The following is a 26,851-nucleotide window of genomic DNA, read 5'->3' as shown; positions in this document are numbered from 1 at the left end:
CACAATTGGAATGGATGGTAATTGAATGTGATCTTTGGTATTGAAAACACATTGGGCTGTAGTGTCCTTCACGCAGTAGAAAAGCCTACAGCAGCAGGGTTCCGATGCTTTTGATACAGTCAGTGACGTCTGTCCTAGATGTGGTACTGAACGCTACTTCCTGCAGGCAGCAGAAGGGTGGCTGACGAATTTAGAGGAGGAGTATAATATTCAGTTTTTGTTTCCTGTGCGAGATGTGGTGAATCAGAACAGGATTCTAAACGTTTCTAGACACTGCTAGAATCGCTACATCACTCATGTTCGGAAGGAACGAGCCCCAAATCTCCTTGCAGCCATCTCTGGACAAATCGTGGCGGTATGGCGGCTGGCGACTTGCTTCCCTACCGTTCCCCGCCCTCACTTGCAGTCCGCCTCTAACGGCATCGCCGTCGGTGGGACGTTTAAACGCATTTGGCTTTTTCAAGTCGCCGCCTAGGTTAGACCTCTGTTTACACTGGCACCGTGTGATCAGCACACCCACTGGGGAGCCCTTGCAGCGGCGGCGGCAGCAGCCCCTGGCGGGGAGCCCTGCACTGTGACGTCACCCGCCGGGTAGAGTCTAGGCTAGCCGGGGCTGCTCTAGCGCGGTCAGAAAGTCTCCCGCCGTGAGCCTCCTGGTTCCCAGGGGACGCGGGCGGCGGTCGGTCGCTTTCAGCCCACCCGTGTTCCCATTGTACCGTTTCCCCGCATTCTCAGGCTGGGATCAGATAACGACTCCGTTTTCTGTGTCGCAATCTCCGGCGCTCAGGTAACATACACCGTCCCACTTCCAAGGCTGATTACAGGCCGGTGTTGTTTTTTACCTCCTTCGTTCACATTCAGTGTTCTGCAGATCCCCTGGCGAAGGACAGATTTCAGGGCTGTGGAACGAATCGCATTGTACAAATTGTAGACAAAAATACGGAAACACCAAAATACGAGGGTGAGTCAAATGAAAACCTTGAATTTGTAATAATACATCGAAATTTCGCGCCGTTATCCTGTAAGTTGGTAAGCGTGCTACAAACAGCGTGCAGAATGGCCTGTAGGTGGCAGCATAGTGCAGATGCACACATACCGTAGCAGTATCAGTATAAACATGGCCGCCCCACTTGCGAATTGCACCAGGGAAGCACAGCATTTCGTTATTCGGTTTTTGCGTAGTGAAGGTGTGAAACCTATTCAAATTCATCGACCAATGTTCAGTACGGTGATACATGTTTGTCACAGCAGCAAGTCTAAGAATGTAGTAGGAATTTCACAAATGGTGTGACTTCAGTGGAAGAAGCTCCTCGTCCAGGTCAGGCTCTGACTCCATAGAACATTGCAGCAGTTGCAGCCGTAGTGAAGGAAAACCGCCGAGTGACACTGAATGACATTGCAGCATGTTAACACATTAGTCATAGGTCAGCACACCGCATTGTGCATGATGTGCTCCAGTTTCACAAAGTGTCTACAAGATGGGTGCCACGGCAGCTGACTCCTGAAATGAGAGAACGACGTGTTGATGCTTGTGAAGAATTTATTCGGCGCTTCGAACGAGAAGGTGATGGCTTCCTTGCAAGAATCGTTACTGGGGACGAAACCTGGGTTCACTTCCACCAACTGGAAACGAAAAGAGCGAGCAAGAAATGGCGCCTTTCCTCACCACCAAAACCAAAGAAGTTTCGAACAGAACCATCAGCAGGGAAGGTTATGCTGACTCTCTTTTGGGACGAAAGAGGCGTCATTTTGAATCGTTAGATGCCTAGAGGGACCACTGTCACCAGTGAATCATACACAGATCTCCTAAAAAATCATCTGCTGCCTGCAATAAAATCAAAGCGACGTGGATTGCTGTCAGCAGGTGTCATTTTGCAACATGACAATGCAAGGCATCACCTTGCCCGTACAACAGTTGCTACAATCACAGACCTGCATTTCGAATGTCTTCCTCATCCACCATACTCACCAGACCTTGCCCCAAGTGATTTCCATATGTTTGGACCACTCAAAGACGCAATGGAAGGAAGAAGATCCGTTCTGATGAAGAGGTACGCCACGTAGTGCATGAGTGGTTGCGCGGAATACCAAAAGAATTTTTTTCTAAAGGAATTTATGCACTTTGTAAGCGCTGGAGGACTTGCATTGAGTGTGGGGGAGATTATGTTGAAAAGTGATACAGCTTTGTACCGCTTCTGCACAATAAACAATATTTAGAAAAATATTTAAGGTTTTCATTTGATTCACCCTCGTACGGTGTAGGAAAATATTTGGTATTCAAAAGAGCTTCCGGTCGCATCGGAATGGATAAATACATAGCTTGTATGGTTTTTAAGGAACTCGATTACTGTTTTTCCTGCAAAATGTTGGCAACTTCAGGTAACGGTGATGGAGCTGGAGAGCGATGACGCATCCTTCTCTCCAAAGGAGACCACAAAGGCCTGATATGTGGGGACCCTGGTGGCCAGGGCAGGGGCTGTGAGGCGTAGCGCCGTATAACGATCCTGCCTTGGAGGCGGTTAAGTGGGAGATGTGTCTCAGAGCTGGATAGTGACAGATGGTGGCGCAAGATTGGCCGCGCACATAGTTTATGTATCAGCCGATAGAGGACAGTATTGCATAGAGGGTCTGATTTAGTTTCGATTGTGCCCACTAGAGTGCACTAAAGCAGTAGACTGTTTTTCATAAACTGTTCTAGTATTTTCATAAAGTGTTATTATGTCTTTTTGTGTAGGTAAAATGTTGTAAATGAGTTTAGCAGTATGAATGAGGCGTGAGTGTGGTTTAAGGTTAATATGAAAATAATTGTTTAACGAGTTATGTAGTGGGACTTAGTGTGGGAACATTTCGAAGAAGTATGGATGTGGACAAAGGGGATTTTTGTAGAATAGATTTGTAAAGTATGTTTATGGTAAAGAGAAAGTTAATTCCGTTATAAATAACAATAGTAAAGAATTTTATGCATAAACAAAACTTCAGCATATTAGATAATTACGTCGGTAAAAAGCGCAGTCGTTAGGTTTATTATTTTGCGATTAGTTATGGATGAAAAGCGCGGACTGACGCGGGAGAATGTTGTTGTGCTATTGGCTGTTGAGTAAACTGACCAATGGTAAAGCAATATTCTTCGCGCGCCTTTCTCTGCTGGTAGAGAAGGCTTAGAGTATTCTAGAGAGGAGTCGGAGCCTAGCCATGAAACAGTTCGGACTTGTGTAGTAGTAGTCCTGATGGAAACGATAAGTTGCCGGATCTAGCAGTGTTTCATACATCAAAAGTGTTGGAAAGTGACGGCATAATTATTCCGATGGATGTGTAGAAATTTCGGAATTTTTAAGTGAATTTTGTGAAGATAAAAGACATAAATTCCGCGTGGCGTATTGAGCAGGTCGGTGGCTAAAAACTGTGACTGCATCAGGTACCGACAGATTTAATATTTGGCGAGCATTGTCAATCAAAAACAATCCGTATTTTTGTAGCTATTACGTTTTCGGGAAATTCAACACCATAAACTTGCTGACGTGAGTGAAAGGGATTGAGTGACTTTGTTGAGACTAGCACGGGCTTGGCAGTGATACTTGTTCACCCAAGTTTCAGAATATACTATGGACGAAATTACCAACCTTTCATTTCGTGTGAAAACTTTCTCCCGAAACGTAGATTAGTGACTTTAATTGCAGCCTGGTTCACGTCGAAGCACAGTAGGTTTCGCTCGGCTTCCCTACTGATGATCTGCTGAGACAACTGATGATCTGCTGAGACAATGTTCACAGGTGGGTGCAGGTTCGTCGTAAAGGGACGGAAGGAACCGCAGTTGGACAATGCGAGGTGTAGGCAGGGACCCTGTAGGCCTGGAACTCAGTGTCACAGTCAAAACCATCACATAATCCTTGGCAGCAATGCGTCCTTGCGGAATAACCGTGGGGCACGTCCACGTCGTAGCTCCCCAAATCATCAGCCGGATTTCAGTCTTTGGCCAGAAGTTGGGAACAGTGCGTCAGAAGGCTCGTCCGACCAAATGAAATTCTTCTTTTGTCCCTCAGACCAGAGGTTATGGCTTCGGCATTAGGTTTTTCTGTTACAGGCATTTGAATCACCAGTGAGTGGTTTGAAATTCCAGCTCGTCCTGCAATTCTCTCCTTCCGGAGTTCCCTTCATGTTATTTTGCTGCTGACAGGGTTCGCGAGTGCGACATTAGGTTTTGCAGTGACTTTTGGAGCTGACGTCCGCTTAACTTTCTTCACTATCCTCATCAACGACCGTCTGTCACTCGACACACACTTTCGTCAGCTTTGTGACTCAGCGGACGACGTTTTACCAATTTCCCCATATGCGCCATAAACAAGCCTGGCTCGAGAACATCTTTCCACATAAATGACTTACCATTTGGCAGACTCCATTGTCCCTTGTTAACTTTCAACCTTACCAGTTTTCGCTTCTAATTGTGATACGCCCTGATGCAAGTCTTACACTGGGGCCTCCATCTCAGCTTTGCGCCACAGGCGAACGAAGCTGGTCTTGGTACGCCCTGAGTAGAAATGTTAGTCGTGGCGCCACCACTCACACTTCAATATACTGAGGGCACTGCACAGGGGCCGTTCGTGCTCAGATGCAAAAGCGCAACCTGCAGGCTTGTTTAGTGCCTGCATTTACACTACTGGCCATTAAAATTGCTACACCAAGGAGAAATGCAGATGATAAATGGGTATTCATTGGACAAATATATTACACTAGAATTGACAGGAGATTACATTTTCACACTATTGGGTGCATAGATCCTGAGAAATCAGCACCCAGAACAACCACCTCTGACCATAATAACGGCCTTGATACGCCTGGGCATTGAGTCAAACACAGCTTGGATGGCGTGTACAGGTACAGCTGCCCATGCAGCTTCAACACGATACCACGGTTCATCAAGAGTAGTGGCTGGCGTATTGTGACGAGCCAGTTGCCCGGCCACCATTGACCAGGCGTTTTCAATTGGTGAGAGATCTGGTGAATGTGCTGTCCAGGGGAGCAGTGGAAGATTTTCTGTATCCAGAAAGGCCAGTACGGGACCTGCGACATGCGGTCGTGCATTATCCTACTGAAATGTAGGGTTCTGCAGGATGAAGGGTAGAGCCACGGGTCGTAACACATCTGAAATGTAACGTCCACTGTTCAAAGTGCCGTCAATGCGAACAAGAGGTGATCGAGACGTGTAACCAATGGCACCCCATACCATCACGTCGGGTGGTACACCAGTATGGCCATGACGAATATACGCTTCCAATGTGTGTTCACCATGATGTCGCCAAACACGGATGCGACCATCATGATGCTGTAAACAGAACCTGGATTCATCCGAAAAAATGACGTTTTGCCATTCGTGCACCCAGGTTCGTCGTTGAGTACACCATCGCAGGCGCTCCTGTCTGTGTTGCAGCGTCAACGGTAACAGCAGTCATGGTCTCCGTGCTGATAGTCCATGCTGCTGCAAACGTCGTCGAACTGTTCGTGCAAATGTTTATTGTCTTGCAAACGCCCCCATCTGTTGACTCAGGGATCGAGACGTGGCTGCACGATCCGATACAGCCATGCGGATAAGATGCCTGTCATCTCGACTGCTAGTGATACGAGGCCTTTGGGATCCAGCACGGCATTCCGTATTACCCTCCTGAAACCACCGATTCCATATTCTACTAACAGTCATTGGATCTCGACCAACTCGAGCAGCAATGTCGCGATACGATAAACCGCAATCACGATAGGTTACAATCCGACCATTATCAAAGTCGGAAACGTGATGGTACGCATTTCTCCTACACGAGGCATCACAACGTTTCACCAGGCAACTCCAGTCAACTGCTGTTTGTGTATGAGAAGTCGGTTGGAATCTTTCCTCATGTCAGCACGTTGTAGGTGTCGTTCCCGGCGGCAACCTTGTGTGAATGCTGTGAAAAGCTAATCATTTGCATATCACAGCATCTACTTCCTGTTGGTTAAATTTCGCGTCTGTAGCGCGTCATATTCGTGGTGTAGCAATTTTAATGGGCAGTAGTGTATGTTCGAGCATACTTTTCTCGCGCTGTTTCCACATTTTTATCGAGCCCCTGCACATTACCAGGCAGGAGCAGCCACTGTAGGTCTCTTGTGTAAAGTGCACTGACAAGAAATTATGACCAGTGCCGTAAGTGAAGTAAAGTGAAGTGGTACGGCATTGTTGGCTGGGAAAAAATCGCAACACCCAGATGGCCGCATGACACTAGCGAAACAGAAGACCGCCGTGTTTGGCTTATGGCTCTGGCGCATCGCACTACATCTGAGCAGCAATTTGCAGCACAGTGACTCAACGAAAGGTTGCAAATTGATTTATTCAAGAACAGCTCCGAGTCGGACGTCCTGCAGCGTGCTTTCAAAAAATGCTTCAAATGGCTCTGAGCACTATGGGACTTAACTTCTGAGGTCACCAGTCCCCTAGAACTCAGAACTACTTAAACCTAACTAACATAAGGACATCACACATCCATGCCCGAGGCAGGATTCGAACCTGCGACCGGCTGGCGGAGCGTACTTTCCGTGGACCTGAAACCACCGCCATTTGCGACTTCAGTCATGTCAAGCGACAGCGCATTGGAGGGCCGTGTGTTGGTCAGGGGAAGGCCATCTGAGAGCCTGGTACCAACCTTCCTTCATGCTGACGCACTGGGTCTACACCTGGAGTCGTGGTCGGCGGCGGAATTTCGGATGACTTCAAATTTGTACGTCACTCTGATGATTAGACCAGTTGGGGTGCTACTCATAAACAGCATTCCAGTGGGTGTCTTCCAACGTGACAATGCTCGCCCCCATACCGCGGTTGGAACCCAACATGCTCTCAGTTGTCGACATATTGCCTTAGCCAGTTCAATCACCAGATCTGACTCCAACTGAACACATGTGAAGCATCATCGGACGACGACTCGAGTGTCATCTACAAACAGCATAAGCACACGAAAATTGAAGGGAATCACTGCTGTCAGCTGCAGCGGGACATTACGAGGAATCAGTGGCGACGAGCGAAAATGTGTACCGGACCGGAACGGGATTCGAACCTGGGATCTCCTACTTACTAGGCAGGTGCATTAACCACTGCTGATCGATCCATACTCAGACCGAGTGACACCTATCTGCAGTCCCTCTCCTTTTTCTCCCGTTCTACTCTGATTCCCACACGAGGTCGGACATAACTGTGCATTGGCACTGAACAAAATGGATCGATTGTCCAGCTAGGCCTATCAATTACATGAATGTGCGGCGTCTGTTCTTTCAGACAGATCCAAAACAATGGGCACCATGAAACTTTCTGGCAAATTAAAACTTTGTGCCGGACCGAGACTCGAACTCGGGACCTTTGTTTTTCGCGGACAAGTGCTCCACCAACTGAGCTATCCAAGCACGACTCATGACCCAGTCACACAGCTTCAATTCTGCCAGTACCTAGTCTCCTACCTTCCAAACTTCACAGAAGCTCTTCTGCGACCTTGCAGAACTAGCACTGCTGGAAGAAAGGATGTTTCGGAGACATGGCTTAGCCACAGCCTGCAGGATGTTTCCAGAATGAAATTTTCACTCTGCAGAAGAGTGTGCGCTGATATGAAACTTCCTGGCAGATTAAAGCTGTGTACTGGACTTAGACTCGAACTCATGAACTTTGTATTTTGCGGGCAAGTGCTCTACCAACTGAGCCACCCAAGCACGACTCACGACCCGGCCACACAGCTTCAATCCTGCCAGTACCTCGTCTCCTACCTTCCAAACAGCAAGTTTCATATCAGCGCACACTCCACTGCAGAGTGAAAATCTCATTCTGGAAACATCCCCCAGGCTGTGGCTAAGCCATGTCTGCGCAATATCCTTTCTTTCAGGATTGCTAGTTCTGCAAGGTTCACAAGAGAGCTTCTGTAAAGTTTGGAAGGTAGGAGACGAGGTACTGGAAGAAGTAAAGCTGTGAGGATGGGGCGTGAATCGTGCTTGGGCAGCTCAGTTGGTAGAGCACTCTCCCGCGAAAGGCAAACGTCCCGAGTTCGAGTCTCGGTCTGGCACACAGTTTTAATCTGCCAGAAACTTTCATATCAGCGCACACCACGTTGCTGAGTGAAAATCTCATTCTGGAATCGGCACCATGCATTTGTACAGCATTAACCATCCCTCTGCAACAGGCATGGAACTCTATCCCACAAAGTGACACCTGTACAACATAGTGCAGCACGTTTGCAAGCCTGGATTCAACATTCTGGCGATTACACCGGTTATTAATGTACCAGCATTTCACATTTTCATAGGCTTATCTCGCGCTTACATTAACCTGTGATCTTGCAGTGTTAATCACTGCCGGCCATTGAGGCCGAGCGGTTCTAGGCGCTTCAGTCTGTAACCGCGCGACCGCTACGGTCGCAGGTTCGAATTCTGCCTCAGGCACGGATGTGTGTGATGTCCTTAGGTTAGTTAGGTTTAAGTAGTTCTAAGTATAGGGGACTGATGAGCTCAGATGTTAAGTCCCATAGTGCTCAGAGCCATTTTTTGGTAATCACTTACATATTCATTATTCAACATTTATTATTTTTTGGTGCTGTGATTCTTTTTCCGTCAGTGTGAATGTACTAGTGAACGCGGCAGTGTGAAACGTCTCTGTGAAGTCACTTCATAAGACGCTAGTCGAATTCGGTATAACTTATTCACTTTGCTACCTGATTTTAGCTCAATTCATGAACTCTTCCAGAAAGACAGACAATCAAATAAGGCGTATTGAATATTATATGTGTGTTTTAATATGGGTTTTCAGTTTTATTTTGTGGGAAACGCTGAGTTGATCATCGTCTGCTGGGAGCAGACGATGTTACTTTTCTTGTGTTGGCTTAAGAGCCAACGCCGTGTTACTAGTGGAGGCCGAAATGCACGCGTTTAGCTCACGCAGGCTGGCGTGAGGAGGGATGGACTATACTGACGTGAGGTCTGGAACATGACAAGGAATCAGAATTCAGAAAGCGGACGTAATAAGTTTGATACTTAACTTTAATCCATTAATGATGAACGTCGCTCTTGACGGTACATGATTCACAATATTATCTGTTCAGAATACATTCATTTTTTTTTCTTTTTTTGGTCATCAGTCTACTGACTGGTTTGATGCGGCCCGCCACGAATTCCTTTCCTGTGCTAACCTCTTCATCTCAGAGTAGCACTTGCAACCTACGTCCTCAATTGCTTGACGTATTCCAATCTCTGTCTTTCTCTACAGTTTTTGCCCTCTACAGCTCCCTCTAGTACCATGAAAGTCATTCTCTCATGTCTTAGCAGATGTCCTATCATCCTGTCCCTTCTCCTTATCAGTGTCTTCCACATATTCCTTTCCTCTCCGATTCTGCGTAGAACCTCCTCATTCCTTATCTTATCAGTCCACCTAATTTTCAACATTCGTCTATAGCACCACATCTCAAATTCTTCGATTCTCTTCTGTTCCGTTTTTCCCACAGTCCATGTTTCACTACCATACAATGCTTTACTCCAGACATACATTCTCAGAAATTTCTTCCTCAAATTAAGGCAGGCATTTGATATTAGTAGACTTCTCTTGGCCAGAAATGCCTTTTTTGCCATAGCGAGTCTGCTTTTGATGTCCTCCTTGCTCCGTCCGTCATTGGTTATTTTACTGCCTAGGTAGCAGAATTCCTTAACTTCATTGATTTCGTGACCATCAATCCTGATGTTAAGTTTCTCGCTGTTCTCATTTCTACCACTTCTCATTACCTTCGTCTTTCTCTGATTTACTCTCAAACCATACTGTGTACTCATTAGACTGTTCATTCCGTTCAGCAGATCATTTAATTCTTCTTCACTTTCACTCAGGATAGCAATGTCATCAGCGAATCGTATCATTGATATCCTTTCACCTTGTATTTTAATTCCACTCCTGAACCTTTCTTTTATTTCCATCATTGCTTCCTCGATGTACAGATTGAAGAGTAGGGGCGAAAGGCTACAGCCTTGTCTTACACCCTTCTTAATACGAGCACTTCGTTCTTGATCGTCCACTCTTATTATTCCCTCTTGGTTTTTGTACATATTGTATATGACCCGTCTCTCCCTATAGCTTACCCCTACTTTTTTCAGAATCTCGAACAGTTTGCACCAATTTATATTGTCGAACGCTTTTTCCAGGTCGACAAACCCTATGAAAGTGTCTTGATTTTTCTTGAGCCTTGCTTCCATTATTAGCCGTAACGTCAGAATTGCCTCTCTCGTCCCTTTACTTTTCCTAAAGCCAAACTGATCGTCACCTAGCGCATTCTTAATTTCCTTTTCCTTTCTTCTGTATATTATTCTCGTAAGCAGTTTCGATGCATGAGCTGTTAAGCTGATTGTGCGATAATTCTCGCACTTGTCAGCTCTTGCCGTCTTCGGAATTGTGTGGATGATGCTTTTCCGAAAGTTAGATGGTATGTCGCCAGACTCATATATTCTACACACCAACGTGAATAGTCGTTTTGTTGCCACTTCCCCTAATGATTTTAGAAATTCTGATGGAATGTTATCTATCCCTTCTGCCTTATTTGACCGTAAGTCCTCCAAAGCTCTTTTAAATTCCGATTCTAATACTGGATCCCCTATCTCTTCTAAATCGACTCCTGTTTCTTCTTCTATCACATCAGACAAATTTCACCCTCATAGAGGCTTTCAATGTATTCTTTCCACCTATCTGCTCTCTCCTCTGCATTGAACAGTGGAATTCCCGTTGCACTCTTAATGTTACCACCGTTGCTTTTAATGTCACCAAAGGTTGTTTTGACTTTCCTGTATGCTGAGTCTGTCCTTCCGACAATCATATCTTTATCGATGTCTTCACATTTTTCCTGCTCTCTCCTCTGCATTTAACAGTGGAATTCCCGTTGCTTTTAATGTCACCAAAGGTTGTTTTGACTTTCCTGTATGCTGAGTCTGTCCTTCCGACAATCATATCTTTATCGATGTCTTCACATTTTTCCTGCAGCCATTTCGTCTTAGCTTCCCTGCACTTCCTATTTATTTCATTCCTCAGCGACTTGTATTTCTGTATTCCTGATTTTCCCGGAACATGTTTGTACTTCCTTCTTTCATCAATCAACTGAAGTATTTCTTCTGTTACCCATGGTTTCTTCGCAGTTACCTTCTTTGTACCTATGTTTTCCTTCCCAACTTCTGTGATGGCCCTTTTCAGAGATGTCCATTCCTCTTCAACTGTGCTGCCTACTGCGCTATTCCTTATTGCTGTATCTATAGCGTTAGAGAACTTCAAACGTATCTCGTCATTCCTTAGAACTTCCGTATCCCACTTCTTTGCGTATTGATTCTTCCTGACTAATGTCTTGAACTTCAGCCTACTCTTCATCACTACTATATTGTGATCTGAGTCTATATCTGCTCTTGGGTACGCCTTACAATCCAGTATCTGATTTCGGAATCTCTGTCTGACCATGATGTAATCTAATCGAAATCCTCCCCTTTCGCCCGGCCTTTTCCAAGTATACCTCCACCTCTTGTGATTCTTGAACAGGGTATTCGCTATTACTAGCTGAAACTTGTTACAGAACTCAATTAGTCTTTCTCCTCTTTCATTCCTTGTCCCAAGGCCATATTCTCCTGTAAACCTTTTCTTCTACTCCTTCCCCTACAACTGCATTCTAGTCGCCCATGACTTAGATTTTCGTCCCCCTTTACATACTGCATTACCCTTTCAATATCCTCATACACTTTCTCTATCTGTTCATTTTCAGCTTGCGACGTCGGCATGTATACCTGAACTATCGTTGTCGGTGTTGGTCTGCTGTCGATTCTGATTAGAACAACCCGGTCACTGAACTGTTCACAGTAACAGACCCTCTGCCCTACCTTCCTATTCATAACGAATCATACTCCTGTTATACCATTTTCTTCTGCTGTTGATATTACCCGATACTCATCTGACCAGAAATCCTTGTGTTCTTTCCACTTCACTTCACTCACCCCTACTATATCTAGATTGAGCCTTTGCATTTCCCTTTTCAGATTTTCTAGTTTCCCTACCACGTTCAAGCTTCTGACATTCCACGCCCCGACTCGTAGAATGTTACCCTTTCGTTGATTATTCAATCTTTTTCTTATGGTAACCTCCCCCTTGGCAGTCCCCTCCCGGAGATCCGAATGGGGGACTATACCGGAATCTTTTGCCAATGGAGAGATCATCATGACACTTCTTCAATTACAGGCCACATGCCCTGTGGAAACATGTTACGTGTCTTTAACACAGCGGTTTCCATTGCCTTCTGCATCCTCATGTCGTTGATCATTGCTGATTCTTCCGCCTTTAGGGGCAATTTCCCACCCGTAGGACAAGAGAGTGCCCTGAACCTCTATCCGCTCCTCCGCCCTCTTTGACAAGGCCGTTGGCAGAATGAGGCTGACTTCTTATGCCGGAAGTCTTCGGCCGCCAATGCTGACTATTTATCAAAATTTAGGCAGTGGCACGGATCGAACCCGGGACCGAAGACGTTTTGATTATGAATCAAAGACGCTACCCCTAGAACTGAATATGGCGCCTCGCTAGGTCGTTGCAAATGACGTAGCTGAAAGCCATGCTAAACTGTCGTCTGTGCAAATGAGAGCGTAATTTTGTCGGTGAACCATCGCTAGGAAAGTCGGCTGTACAACTGGGCGAGTGCTAGGAAGTCTCTCTAGACCTGCCGTGTGGCGGCGCTCGGTTTGCAATCACTGATAGTGGCGACACGCGGGTCCGACGTATACTAACGGACCGCGGCCGATTTAAAGGCTACCACCTAGCAAGTGTGGTGTCTGGCGGTGACACCACAACTTCTCGTTCGAAGGAGAGTACAGGATGACCAACGTAGGTTTCCAGTACCTGAACAGAGAGGTTTATCCATTATAGTCGAAGGCTGTTTTTGTGTGTGAGGTTCGTGACGGAGGGCTACCCCTCTGGTAGCTTCCACTGCACGAGGAGCTAGGTAATCTCGAAATAGAAAGCGGCACTCTCCGGAGAACGCTTGGTGAGTACGGGTCACAGTTCATAAGGGGGGTTTCAGGTGGTAGGAAGCAGGTTGAGTTAGGACTTCGTTATGTTTAACTGTAAAATACTTAAGAACTTCAGCTTAACTGAAGCGTGTGAAGCGAGTTATTTCTCCGAATGTGCCGTAATTATATTGATTTAAATAGGCGATTTTTGGGTGTTTAAGTTAAAAGTGTGGAAGTTACTTTGTTCATTTTGAACAACGATGAAGTAGAATTTCAAACGGTAAATCTGATTAGGAAAAGCTGGTTAGGATCACTTCAACCATACGTGAGTGTAATACTGTGTCGAAGCGAATACGATTTTAATAATTTTTAATCTTATATTTTGTGGAAGTTACTTTTGTCTTTGTGTGTCGATTTTGTGCCACGTGTTTGATAATCTGTTACCCTTCTGGTCCTCCACGGCACCGCAATAAGCTTTATTTTAATAGTTTGCTCGTTTAATGAGCTATAATTGCCGCAAGAATATCTGTTCTTCCGTGCGCTTTCTACAAATCAGCACAACAGTTTGATTCGGAATGCACCAAGTGCTCTAATTCGGCCGTTTGCAATCAGCAGACGCAGTTAGTATGTTAAATAATTATCGCACAACTTCGTGCACTGGTTAAACCTCAGTCCAGAATAGTGCATGCGTAGAATCGTAATGGGAATATCCTACATGCTGCACAAAGATTTGTTCATGACTGTTGTTGTTGTTGTGGTCTTCAGTCCTGAGACTGGTTTGATGCAGCTCTCCATGCTACTCTATCCTGTGCAAGCTTCTTCATCTCCCAGTACTTACTGCAGCCTACATCCTTCTGAATCTGCTTAGTGTATTCATCTCTTGGTCTCCCTCTACGATTTTTATCCTCCATGCTGCCCTCCTATGCTAAAATTGTGATCCCTTGACGCCTCAGAACATGTCCTACTAACCGGTCCCTTATCCAGTCAAGTTGTGTCACAAACTTCTCTTCTCCCCAATCCTATTCAATACTTCATCATTAGTGACGTGATCTACCCATCTAATTTTCAGCATTCTGCTGTAGCACCACATTTCAAAAGCTTCTATTCTCATCTTGTCCAAACTATTTATCGTCCATGTTTCACTTCTTCAGAAACGCTGTCTTCGCCACTGTCTACATTTTATATCCTCCCTACTTCGACCATCATCAGTTATTTTGCTTCCCAAATAGCAAAACTCATTTACTACTTTAAGTGTCTCATTTCCTAATCTAATTCCCTCAGCATTACCCGACTTAATTCAACTACATTCCATTATCCTCGTTTTGCTTTTGTTGATGTTCATCTTATACCCTCCTTTCAAGAGACTGTCCATTCCGCTCAACTGCTCTTCCAAGTCCTTTGCTGTCTCGGACAGAATTACAATGTCATCGGCGAACCTCAAAGTATTTATTTCTTCTCCATCGATTTTAATACTTACTCCGAATTCTTCTTTTGTTTCCTTTACTGCTTGCTCAATATACAGATTGAATAACATCGGGGACAAGCTACAACCCTGTCTTACTCCCTTCCCAACCGCTGCTTCCCTTTCATGCCCCTCTACTCTTATAACTGCCATCTGGTTTCTGTACAAATTGTAAGCAGCCTTTCGCTCCCTGTATTTTAGCCCTGCCACCTTTAGAATTTGAAAGAGAGTATTCCAGTCAACACTGTCAAAAGCTTTCTCTAAGTCTACAAATGCTAGAAACGTAGGTTCGCCTTTCCTTTAGTCTATCTTCTAAGATAAGTCGTAGGGTCAGTATTGCCTCACGTGTTCCAGTATTTCTACGGAATCCAAACTGATCTTCCCCGAGGTCCGCTTCTACCAGTTTTAACCATTTGTCTGTATGGAATTCGCGTTACTATCTTGCAGCTGTGATTTATTAAACTGATAGTTCGGTAATTTTCACATCTGTCAACACCTGCTTTCTTTGGGATTGGAATTATTATATTCTTCTTGAAGTCTGAGGTTATTTCGGCTGTCTCATACATCTTGCTCACCAGATGGTAGAGTTTTGTCAGGACTGGCTCTCCCAAGGCCGTTAGCAGTTCTAATGAAATGTTGCCTACTCCCGGGGCCTTGTTTCGACTCAGGTCTTTCAGTGCTCATCAAATTCTTCACGCAGTATCGTATCTCCCATTTAATCTTCATCTACATCCTCTTCCATTTCCTTAATACTGTAATCAAGTACATCGCCCTTGTATAGACCATCTATATCCTCCTTCCACCTTTCTGCTTTCCCTTCTTTGCTTAGAACTGGGTTTCCATCTGAGCTCTTGATATTCATACAAATGGTTCTCTGTTCTCCAAAGGTCTCTTTAATTTTCCTGTAGGCAGTATCTATTTTGCCCCTAGTGAGATAAGCCTCTACATCCTCACATTTGTCCTCTAGCCATCCCAGCTTAGCCATTTTGCACTTCCTGTCGATCTCATTTTTGAGACGTTTGTATTCCTTTTTGCCTGCTTCATTTACTGCATTTTTATGTTTTCTCCTTTCATCAGTTAAATTCAATATTTCTTCTGTTACCCAAGGATTGCTACTAGCCCCAGTTTTCTTCCCCACTTGATCATCTGCTGCCTTCACTACTTCTTCCCTCAGAGGTACCCATTCTTCTTCTGCTGTACTTCTTTCCTCCATTCCTCTCAATTGTTCCCTTATTCTCTCCCTGAAACTCTGTACAACCTCTGGTTCTTTTAGTTTATCCAGGTCCCATCTCCTTAAATTCCCACCTTTCTGCAGTTTCTTCAGTTTTAATTTACAGTTCATAACCAATAGATTGTGGTCAGAGTTTAAATCTGCCCCAGAAAATGTCTTACAATTTAAAACCTGCTTCCTAAATCTCTGTCTTACCATTATATAATCTATCTGATACCTTCTAGTATCTCCAGGATTCTTCCATGTATACAACCTTCTTTCATGATTCTTGAAACAAGTGTTAGCTATGATTAAGTTATGCTCTGTGCAAAATTTTACCAGGCGGCTTCCTCTTTCATTTCTCGCCCCCAATCCATATTCACCCACTATGTTTCCTTCTCTCCCTTTTCCTACCCTGGAATTCCAGTCACCCATGACTATTAAATTTTCGTCTCCCTTAACTACCTGAATAATTTCTTTTTTCTCATCATACATTTTATCAATTTCTTCACCATCTGCATAGCTAGTTGGCATATAAACTTGAAGTACTGTAGTGGGCGTGGGTTTCGTGTCTATCTTGTCCACAATAATGTGATCATTATGCTGTTTGTAGTAGCTTACCCGCACTCCTATTTTTTTCAAATGGTTCAAATGGCTCTGAGCACTATGGGACTTAACTGCTGTGGTCATCAGTCCCCTAGAACTTAGAACTACTTAAACCTAACTGACCTAAGGACATCACACACATCCATGCCCGAGGCAGGATTCGAACCTGCGACCGTAGCGGTAGCGCGGTTCCAGACTGTAACGCCTAGAACCGCTCGGGCACCAGCATGGCTCAGCCCACAGGCATCACTGGATGCAGATATGGAGGGGCATGTGGTCAGCACACCGCTCTCCCAGCTGTATGTCGGTTTACGAGACCAGAGCCGCTACTATTCAATCAAGTAGCTCCTCAGTTTGCCTCACAAGGCCTGAGCGGGCCCCGCTCAGCAGACTCATCCAAATGGTGGCCCAGCCCAACAGCGCTTAACTTCAGTGTTACCACTGTGGCAAGCTCATTGGCTCATCTCTTACTTTCTTACAGCAATTACACTTACATTTTAAAGAAATATACAGGAATTTGGAAGTAGGAAATTATAAATTTATAGTATAATTTAAGAAGAGAATAAAAGAAGACAGGAAAAAAGTAGATAGACATCCCTTCACCAGTACCACCTAGGGAAATGGACTTGGTATGAATTTCACGTCCAACATCCATATGTGGTGCTCCCCTTTCTGTAATTTTCCATATGAACGTCCTTCTCCAGGAAAACTCAATTTGTTCAGTCTTTGTGGTTCTTATCTATGTCGGTGTTTGTGAAATTGCTGTGTGAGTTGATGTTTGTTAGGTTACAAACAACATGACAACTACAACTGCTACTAGGTTAGTTAATAAACAAATTCGCTAGGCTTTGGAACAATTGCCTGCCTCAATTTAATCTAATTAAAAATTGTATACTGTTCCTATACAGCTGTAGGCAGAATATCAAGCCATCACTAACCTATTGTTAACCCTGTAAAAACATTTTTGTAGAATAAAACTAGACCTTTCTAAATAGTGGATGCATTAGTTTTGTATAACTGCACAATATGAATGATCTGTTTCTGTCGTGTATTTACACTGTTTGATTTTGTTTGCTTACTTCGTATTAAATTTATATTATGTTCACTTATTATATTTACAATGATGTAAATGCTTCATATATATTTGTTTGATCTACAGTGCATGATGTGTTGTAGTCTTTTTGTGAGTGATGGTTGCATTTTAAACACTTGTCATTACTTTCAGATACCCACACCAATTGATTTCTATATTTACTGCTATATGGTTAACAATAGTTTTGTCTATGTTGAACTGCCATCAGCATATCATAACCATATCCTATATGTGTAGATGGTTGTCTTTCTTTGTTGATAACATACATGTTGTTCACACTTAGGATCTCATTGACGCTCTGACCTTGGTCAGTAGTCCGATCAGAGTGGCACAAGGTTGAAGTGGCATTGATGTCGGCTGCAATGGTCACCTTCTTCCCTCTTGAGTAAAGTACTATTTGTTGAATCATGTCTGTGTATGGTTGTACTGTATGGAAGTACTGGTCATACAATGACGCCTGTAACCATGTGACACCTCTACTGATACAGTATGTCTGTCGCACAACTGTGTGATCTTTCTGTCTATTATCACTATAGCACCCAGAGCCTCTTTGCCTCCTGTTATCCGAGTTTTTCAGGGGGGGCGGGGGGTGGCGACATACTTATTTTCCATTTCTACAGTGTGGTTCTTGAATGCACATGACATCACCATTAAACTCTTGGGGCAGCCTGGGATGTTTCGCACTTTCAGTTCTGCTCCTCATAGTACTGAGCTGCAAGATCGTCACAGCTGCCTTGTGTACGTGTAGCACTTCACCCCAACCGATCTGGGTCAAAGTGCAGTCTCCAATGAGCCCTGACAAAGCCTTTGTACATTTTCTTCATGTTGCGATCGTCTCAACTCCGTTCACAGGCCTATCTCAGGAGATCAGTAAGCCCATTCCCAGCAGTGGTTAAGTTTTCCATTCAAAGCAATATGTTTTCATCTGCTTGGTGGCAAGGAAGTAAATGGAATAACTATTCCCATGTATTAATCATGTACCCCCCCTCCCCCAGGAACCATGGACCTTGACGTTGGTGGGGAGGCTTGCGCCCTTAGCGATACTGATGGTCATACCGAAGGCGCAACCACAAGGGAAGGGTATCTGCCGTGAGGCCAGACAAACGTGTGGTTCCTGAAGAGGGGCAGCAGCCTTTTCAGTAGTTTCAGGGGCAACAGTCTGGGTCATTCACTGATCTTGCCTTGTAACACTAAACAAAACGGCCTTGCTGTGCCGGTACTGCGAACAGCTAAAAGCAAGGGGAAACTACAGCCCTAATTTTTCCCGAGGGCATGCAGCTTCACTGTATGGTTAAATGATGATGGCGTCCTCTTGGGTAAAATATTCTGGAGGTAAAATAGTCCCTCATTCAGATCTCTGGGTGGGGACTACTCAAGAGGACGTCGTTATCAGGAGAAAGAAAACTGGCATTCTACAGATCGGAGTGTGGGAGGTCAGATCCATTAACCAGACAGGTAGGTTAGAAAATTTAAAAAGGGAAATGGATAGGTTAAAGTTAGATATAGTGGGAATTAGTGAAGTTCGGTGGCAGGAGGAACAAGACTTTTGGTCAGGTGAATACAGGGTTATTAATACAAAATCAAATAGGAGTAACGCAGGAGTAGGTTTACTAATGAATAAAAACATAGGAGTGCGGGTAAGCTACTACAAACAGCATAGTGAACCCATTATTGTGGCCAAGATAGACACGAAGCCCATGCCTACTACAGTAGTTCAAGTTTATATGCCAACTAGCTCTGCAGATGATGAAGAAATTGATGAAATGTATAAGAGACAAAAGAAATTATTCAGGTAGTGAAGGGAGGCGAAAATTTAATAGTCATGGATGACTGGAATTCGAGAGTAGGAAAAGGGAGAGAAGGAAACATAGTGGGTGAATATGAATTGGAGGTGAGAAATGAAAGAGGAAGCCGTCTGGCAGAGTTTTGCTCAGAGCATTACTTAATCATAGCTAACACTTGGGTCAAGAATCATGAAAGAAGGTTGCATACACAGAAGAATCCTGGAGATACTAGAAGGTATCAGATATATTATATAATGGTAAGTCAGAGATTTAGGAACCAGGTTTTAAATTGTAAGACATTTCCAGGGGCAGATGTAGACTCTGAACACAGTCTATTGGTTATGAACTGTAGATTAAAACTGAAGAAACTGCAAAAAGGTGGGAATTTGAGGAGATGGGACCTGGATAAACTGACTAAACCAGAGGTTGTACAGAGTTTCAGGGAGAGAATAAGAGAACAATTGACAGGAATGGGGGAAAGAAGTACAGCAGAAGAAGAATGGTGCGTAACAGAAGAAATATTGAATTTAATTGATGAAAGGAGAAAATATAAAAATGCAGTAAATGAAGCAAGCAAAAAGGAATACATACGTCTCAAAAATGATATCGACAGGAAGTGCAAAATGGCTATGCAGGGATGGCTAGAGGATAAATGTGAGGATGTAAAGGCTGGTCTCACTAGGGGTAAGATAGAACTTCCTAAAGCGAAAATTAAAGATACCTTTGGAGAACAGAGAGCCACTTGTATGAATATCAAGAGCTCAGATGGAAACCCAGTTCTAAACAAAGAAGCGAAAGCAGAAAGGTGGAAGTAGTATATAGAGGGTCTATAGAAGGACGATGTACTTGAGGATAATATTATGGAAACGGAAGAGGATGTAGATGAAAATGAAATGGGAGATACGATACTGCGTGAAGAGTTTGACAGAGCACTGAAAGACCTGAGTCGAAACAAGGCCCCCAGGAGTAGACAACATTCCATTAGAACTACTGACGGCCTTGGGAGAGCCAGTCCTGACAAAAGTCTACCATCTGGTGAACAAGATGTATGAGACAGGCGAAATACCCTCACACATCAAGAAGAATATAATAATTCCAATCCCAAAGAAAGAAGGTGTTGACAGATGTGAAAATTACCGAACTATCAGTTTAATAAGTCACAGGTGCAAGATAGTAACGCGAATTCTATACAGACGAATGGAAAAACTAGTAGAAGCCGACCTCGGGGAAGAACAGTTTGGATTCCGTAGAAATGTTGGAACACGTGAGGCAACACTGACCCTACGACTTACCTTAGAAAATAGATTAAGGAAAGGCAAAAATATGTTTCTGGCATTTGTAGACTTAGAGAAAGCTTTTGACAATGTTGACTGGAATACTCTCTTTCAAATTCTGTAGGTGGCAGGCGTAAAATGCAGGGAGCGAAAGACTATTTACAATTTGTGCAGAAACCAGATGACAGTTATAAGAGTTGAAGGGCATGAAAGGGAATCAGCGGTTGGGAAAGGAGTGAGACAGTGTTGTAGCCTCTCCCCGATGTTATTCAATCTGTATGTTGAGCAAGCAGTAAAAGAAACAAAAGAAAAATTCGGAGTAGGTATTAAAATCCATGGAGAAAAAATAAAAACTATGAGGTTCGCCGGTGACATTGTAATTCTGTCAGAGACAGCAAAGGACTTGGAAGAGCAGTTGAACGGAATGGACAGTGTCTTGAAAGGAGGATATAAGATGAACACCAACAAAAGCAAAACGAGGATAATGGAATGTAGTCGATTTAAGTCGGGTGATGCCGAGGGAATTATATTAGGAAATGGGACTCTTGAAGTAGTAAAGGAGTTTTGCTATTTGGGGAACAAAATGACGGTCGAAGTAGAGAGGATATAAAATGTAGACTGGCAATGGCAAGGAAAGCGTTTCTGAAGAAGAGAAATTTGTTAACATCGAGTATAAATTTTAGTGCCCGGTAGGTGTTTCTGAAAGTATTTGTATGGAGTGTAGTCATGTATGGAAGTGAAACATGGACGATAAATAGTTTGGACAAGAAGAGAGTAGTAGCTTTCGAAATGTGGTGCTACAGAAGAACGCTGAAAATTAGATGGGTAGATCACATAACTAATGAGGAGGTATTGAATAGAATTGGAGAGAAGAGAAGAGTTTGTGGCACAACTTGACAAGAAGATGGGACCAGTTGGTAGGACATGTTCTGAGGCATCAAGGGATCACAAATTTAGCATTGGAGGGCAGCGTGGAGGGTAAAAATCGTAGAGGGAGACCAAGAGATGAATACACTAAGCCGATTTAGAAGGATGTAGGTTACAGTAAGTACTGGGAGATGAAGAACCTTGCACAGGATAGAGTAGTATGGAGAGCTGCATCAAACCAGTCTGAGGACTGAAGACCACAACAACAACAACAATAATGTAACAAATCTTTGTGCAGTATGCAGGATATCCTTTTGCTTGAGCCTACTGACGTTTGAGTTCAATTCAGTGTACTTGAGTTTGCTGATATTTGCTTATGATTATGCACTTGTTCATCCTGTATGTTTTTCAGTTCATACTTAATGTAATTAGTTACTTCATCATTATGATTACATACTTTTTCGTCCTTTATGTTGTTCACGAACTGATTATGCACCTTTACCCGTGTATCTTTCTCACATTGATAATTTTGAGAGTTAACTTTGCTCTCCTACTTTGTTTTTATGACTTTATATTTTGCCATATACTTTTGTGCCTTGCTGATAGTCACTGCCTACAGTGTCTTTGCCCTTTTTTCCCTGGTTTATGTTGTAATTAGTAGTGGTTGATGTGATTGTGGCTACTTCATCGCATGCCATGTCAATGGGGATTATTGGGATTGTTCTTACTTCATCAAACAATATCTTTGGTATCTTTGGTATATCTTTGGGAATTGGAGGTGGCACCACTACTTCATCACAAACCACATCCTTGAGAATCTGTGGAGGTATCCCTATTGCACATAGAATATCTTTGGGGAATGGTGAAGGTTTCCCTCCTTCTTCAAACACCACATCATTTGAGATTAATGGTGGTATTCCTACACAGTCACTCGCTACATCATTTTTACTTTCTTTATTCGCTACACTGTTGGTATCACCCTGTTTCATGAGCATCACTATGGATGTACGTGATGCCCTCTCATTGATGGCAGAATCGATTTTCCCTGGGTTGTAGTACCCCCCTGAGGATGAATTGCAAGGTCTTACCTATGGCACAGATGATGTCATCTCTTGCATTGTAGCACATTTCATGAAAAGTTTCCTCCATTTGGGAGTTTTGCTCAAATCCATGTGGACTCATATAGGGAGAATATGGTGGGTGTTTCAGTATCTCCAAACCCCACATGTGCAGTCACTGCTGCACATGGTGTGGCATCATGCATTGTCATGAAGGATGATGGGGGATGAAGTCCATATACAGCAGGTAAACAAGGTTGAACTGTGAATTTACTTTCAAATTTTTTTCTTAAAGATTTTACTTTATTTACTAGCGATTCATCAAGAACGTTAACACATTTAATGACACCATGTGAGTGTGGAAGTAGTTGCCAGTAGGTAACTGATGAAACAAATTTCTATCAACAAATGGAAATTTTATTAGTAAAAGCGCTTTAAAAAATGTAAAAATTATAATCAGAAAGCACCCTCTAAACATCATGTTACAACTTATTCAGAGGCAGAAATAACATTGTTTTTGACAGTATGAGCTTTCAGGCTGAGAACCTTGCCACTCCCTTTTAACACAGCCGTAGTCACGACCACTCACAACAACCTCTGAGGGACTACACTGGCGCAAATCTGCAACTTTAAACTGATAATTTTTAACAACTCACACAAACACATAAGCTATGCACCCCATAGGAGGGATGGAAATGGTACAAAACACTCACATTAAAAAAATTACTTGCCACCAAAAGAGCAACTTGTTCTTAAAAAAAAAAAGAACTCTTACGATGGAAGGGTGGCAACTTTATATACTAAAATGACCATCTAAATAAAAACCCATGACATGCAGTCTTACATAAAATGAACAAACATGCTCTACTTTACATATATACCGCCTCTCAAGATGATAGGCAAGATAAAAACATATTTCAGGAATTCGGCCTTTAGACCTTAAGCAATAAATTCGTTAACACCGAATCCGACAAACATGACAGGGGCAGCTGTTAACGTATGGCAGATTCACAGGGCGATTACGGAAACACCTGAACCGCAGATTGCTCTAACCCGCCCCTACTCCACAGGGGAAAACGGACCACCCAGTTCATGAATAACTACCTTCCCGCGGGTGGGCAAATGGAGAAGAATGGTGAGACGACCCCGAAACAAAGCGGCTGGTGATCTCACCAAGAAAACAAGTAGAATTTAACAAGACAGACACTAACTGCCGCACAAATGTGAACAAGAGACAGACCAGCAACTGGTGATGCGAGGCTGACCCAGCCTCACTCTGACTGACGAACTGACCAGACTCGCCGCCTAGTGAGCTCATAGCGCCTCTTGAATGCACTTGAACAGGCAACATTTCCCCTTTCCCACCAGAGGGAGACACCAAAGCTGCGATTGCCACAGTGGCGCCACCTTCAGAAACGGAGGGCGACTGCTTCACACTTCACGCTGCGGCGCGCTCTTCAAAACAGCAAATTTACCACGGCTCAAAGGTGCTCAGTTGTCATATTGTCCATATGGGGATGTCCTGAATGAAGCCATCCTGAAACATTTTCTGCAGTCTCGCCACCATATAATATGGAAATGCTGATCATCACACACCACATGCAGTACCTGGAAACATTGTTGTGTGTTCTGGACATGTGCCACTTCATTCTTGATCCATGCACATTTTTCATATTTACTAGACATACTGCTAGGGTATGTGAACTAGCCTTTCAGACAGTACTCACTGCAGCTGACTCAAATACAGCCATTGACTCTCACTGCGCTACTTCAACTGACATTCTCCTCCTCCTATCAGCTACAGACAGCACACATGTCATTGGACGGACATCCTTCATGTTATGGCAATGTTGCCACAACTTTTTATCCACCCCTATTTTATATATATATGTCCAAAATCTCCTCCCAAACCCCTGGATCGATTCCAGACGCATCTGGTTTACAAACTCCTAACCCCCACAGGATAGGGGAGACAGGTAAGTTTGTGCTTTTCCATCTCCTGTTATCTAGGCTGTTCGACACAACAGGTATGTTGTGTGGGAATAATATCAGCTTACCTTATCGACCTGCTATACAAGGAAGTCTACATGTCAGGGATAACACACAGTTTCTAGCATGTGATGGGTAAATTGCCCTGTATGGCAGATATGTTGGAGTAGTACAGGCCTGCTTTATAGACTTCTTTTGCAGGGAATACATATGCCAATGAGTGCAGGTGAACAGAGAGATGAGGTGAGGAGATGGACAGTAACATAGGGAGATGCAATGGACAGAGAAAAAAGGTGGCAGAAATGAACAAAGATAAGAGAGGAGGTGATGGACAGAGAGATGGGATGGAGGGATGGACAGACAGAGAAGGAAGAATGAGATAGATATAAAGCACAGGAGGAAGAAATGGATAGAGAGAGAGAGGGGGAAGACATTTGTGCAGATACTATTCGAATCACTTGCAGCGGCTACACATACAGATGGTGAGTAGAAAGAGCAGGGATGGAAGAGCTGTATAATGGGGAGGATGAGCTAGACAGGGGAATGGGGAAGGAGAAGATAGCAAGACTGGGAGGAGATGATAGAGGGAGAAGAAGAGGTAAACAGAGAGGGGGAAGAGGAGATGGGCAGAGAAAGAGGCAGGAAGTGGTGTGCAGAGAAAGTGGGAGATGGATAGAGAAAGTGGCAGGATGGTGACAAGCTGGGGGCATATTGGAGATGAAGACAGGTAGTGGGCACATAAAAAGAAAGAGGAGTTGGAAGAGATGGATAGATACTGGAGGAGGAGGATATGGACAGAGGGAATGGGAGCAAGAAATGGGAAGAAAGAAGGGGCAGAGGACTGGACAAAGAGGGTGGGGAGGAAGAGACAGAGAGACAGAATGAGTGTGGAGGAGGAGATGGAGAAATAGAGGTGGGAGCATGAGGTGCACTGAGAGATAGGGGGAAGAGAAAAAATTGAACACAGAGAGGGGGAAGTAGATGCATGCACAGCCTCTGCCATGTAGGCTACCCTGCATAACATGTGTGTTTTGTATGGGAGCAGAAGCAACCTGCCTTAATGACCTGTTTTGCAGGGCAGTCTGCACATCAGGGGCAAGAAATGATTTTCCAGCACTTGACCTGAGTCTGTCGTGCATGACAGGCATTTAGCATTGGAGTAGTATCAACCTACTTTATCGACCTGCTTTTCAGCCTATATATCATGGGCAGAAATTGGTTTTTAAGGCTTTGATGTGATCATGCTTCATGGCAGGGATGCTGTGAGAGTGGTAAATACCTGCTTTGTCCACATGTTTGCCAGGGGGCTACATCTGGGGGAAGCTTAAGATGGATAGAGGAGAGGTTGGACAGAGAGAGAGGAAGGGGAGGCGGAAAAAGGATAGAAAGAGTTGGAGGAGGAGGAGGAAGTTGACATAGCAGGCAGAGGGATTGGACAGAGAGAGGGGTGAGGGGTGGATGAACAGAGATAGGGAAGGAGAAGATGTACACTGGGAGGAGAGAGGAGGAGATGGTCAGAGAGGAGTGAGAGGAGGACATGGAAAAAGAGAGAGGGGAAGGAGGAGGGGAGAGGCAGGGAGTGGGTGGGTGGGGCAAGTGAAAAAGGAATGCGGGGAGGAGGAGATGGCCAGAGGGAGGGGCAGGATATGGACAGAGGGAGGGGGGTGCAGACAGAGGGAGGGGGAGGATGTGGACAGGGGGAGGGGAAGGAAGATATTGTCAGAGAGAGGGAGTGGTCGAGACTGACAAAGAGAAAGGTCAGGAGGAGATGGAGAGACAGAAAGAGTGAGGAGGAGGAGATGAAGAGATAGAAGTGGGAGGATGAAGTGAATAGTGAGACTGGGGAGGAAAGAGGTGAACACAGAGAGAGGGTAGGAGAGGATGTATGCAGTACATGTGCCGAACGCATAAGGGGCGAAACCGTGGGCATCATGCAACTTCTTTTACAGCAGAAGTGAGCAGTAAGACCACTGTGTAAACTGGAATACTAAAGAATATGTTGCGGTTTCATTAAAAATTTTAGAATTCTTACACTTTTCGGAACTTTTTATATTTAATGGAATTTTTGTAGGCAATAAAAATAAGCTTCAGCTGTACTGTGATTTTCACAATCTCAGCACAAGAAGACACAAACGAGCTTTTCAGACAATGGAAACTCCAAGTAAGAATATACAATTGTTAAAAGTATTTTTCATGTAGAATTTAGCAAAGCTTAGTTATATAATTTAATGCCACTGTCATCACATAAAGCAATAAATTAGGAAACGCTAACGACTCAAAAGGAAATTAAGACGTATCCCAATACCCATTCCGTCTACAAATTATCTGGTTACCTATTCCTGTAGTCTACGGGACAGACAGCAATAATTTTCATTGTAAAGCTGCGTGGCAATTGGAACCGTAGAGTAGCATAAACACACCTCTATTGTTACACTGTAGGTGAACAAGTTCTTTAGAGAGAAAAAAAGAATATTCATGTAAATATTAAGTTACCAAAGGAAAATGA

This window comes from Schistocerca gregaria, chromosome 7 (assembly GCF_023897955.1).
Source record: "Schistocerca gregaria isolate iqSchGreg1 chromosome 7, iqSchGreg1.2, whole genome shotgun sequence".
Classification (NCBI taxonomy): domain Eukaryota; kingdom Metazoa; phylum Arthropoda; class Insecta; order Orthoptera; family Acrididae; genus Schistocerca; species Schistocerca gregaria.
The sequence above is the reverse complement of the archived record's forward strand: the minus strand, read 5'-3'. Positions refer to the sequence as shown.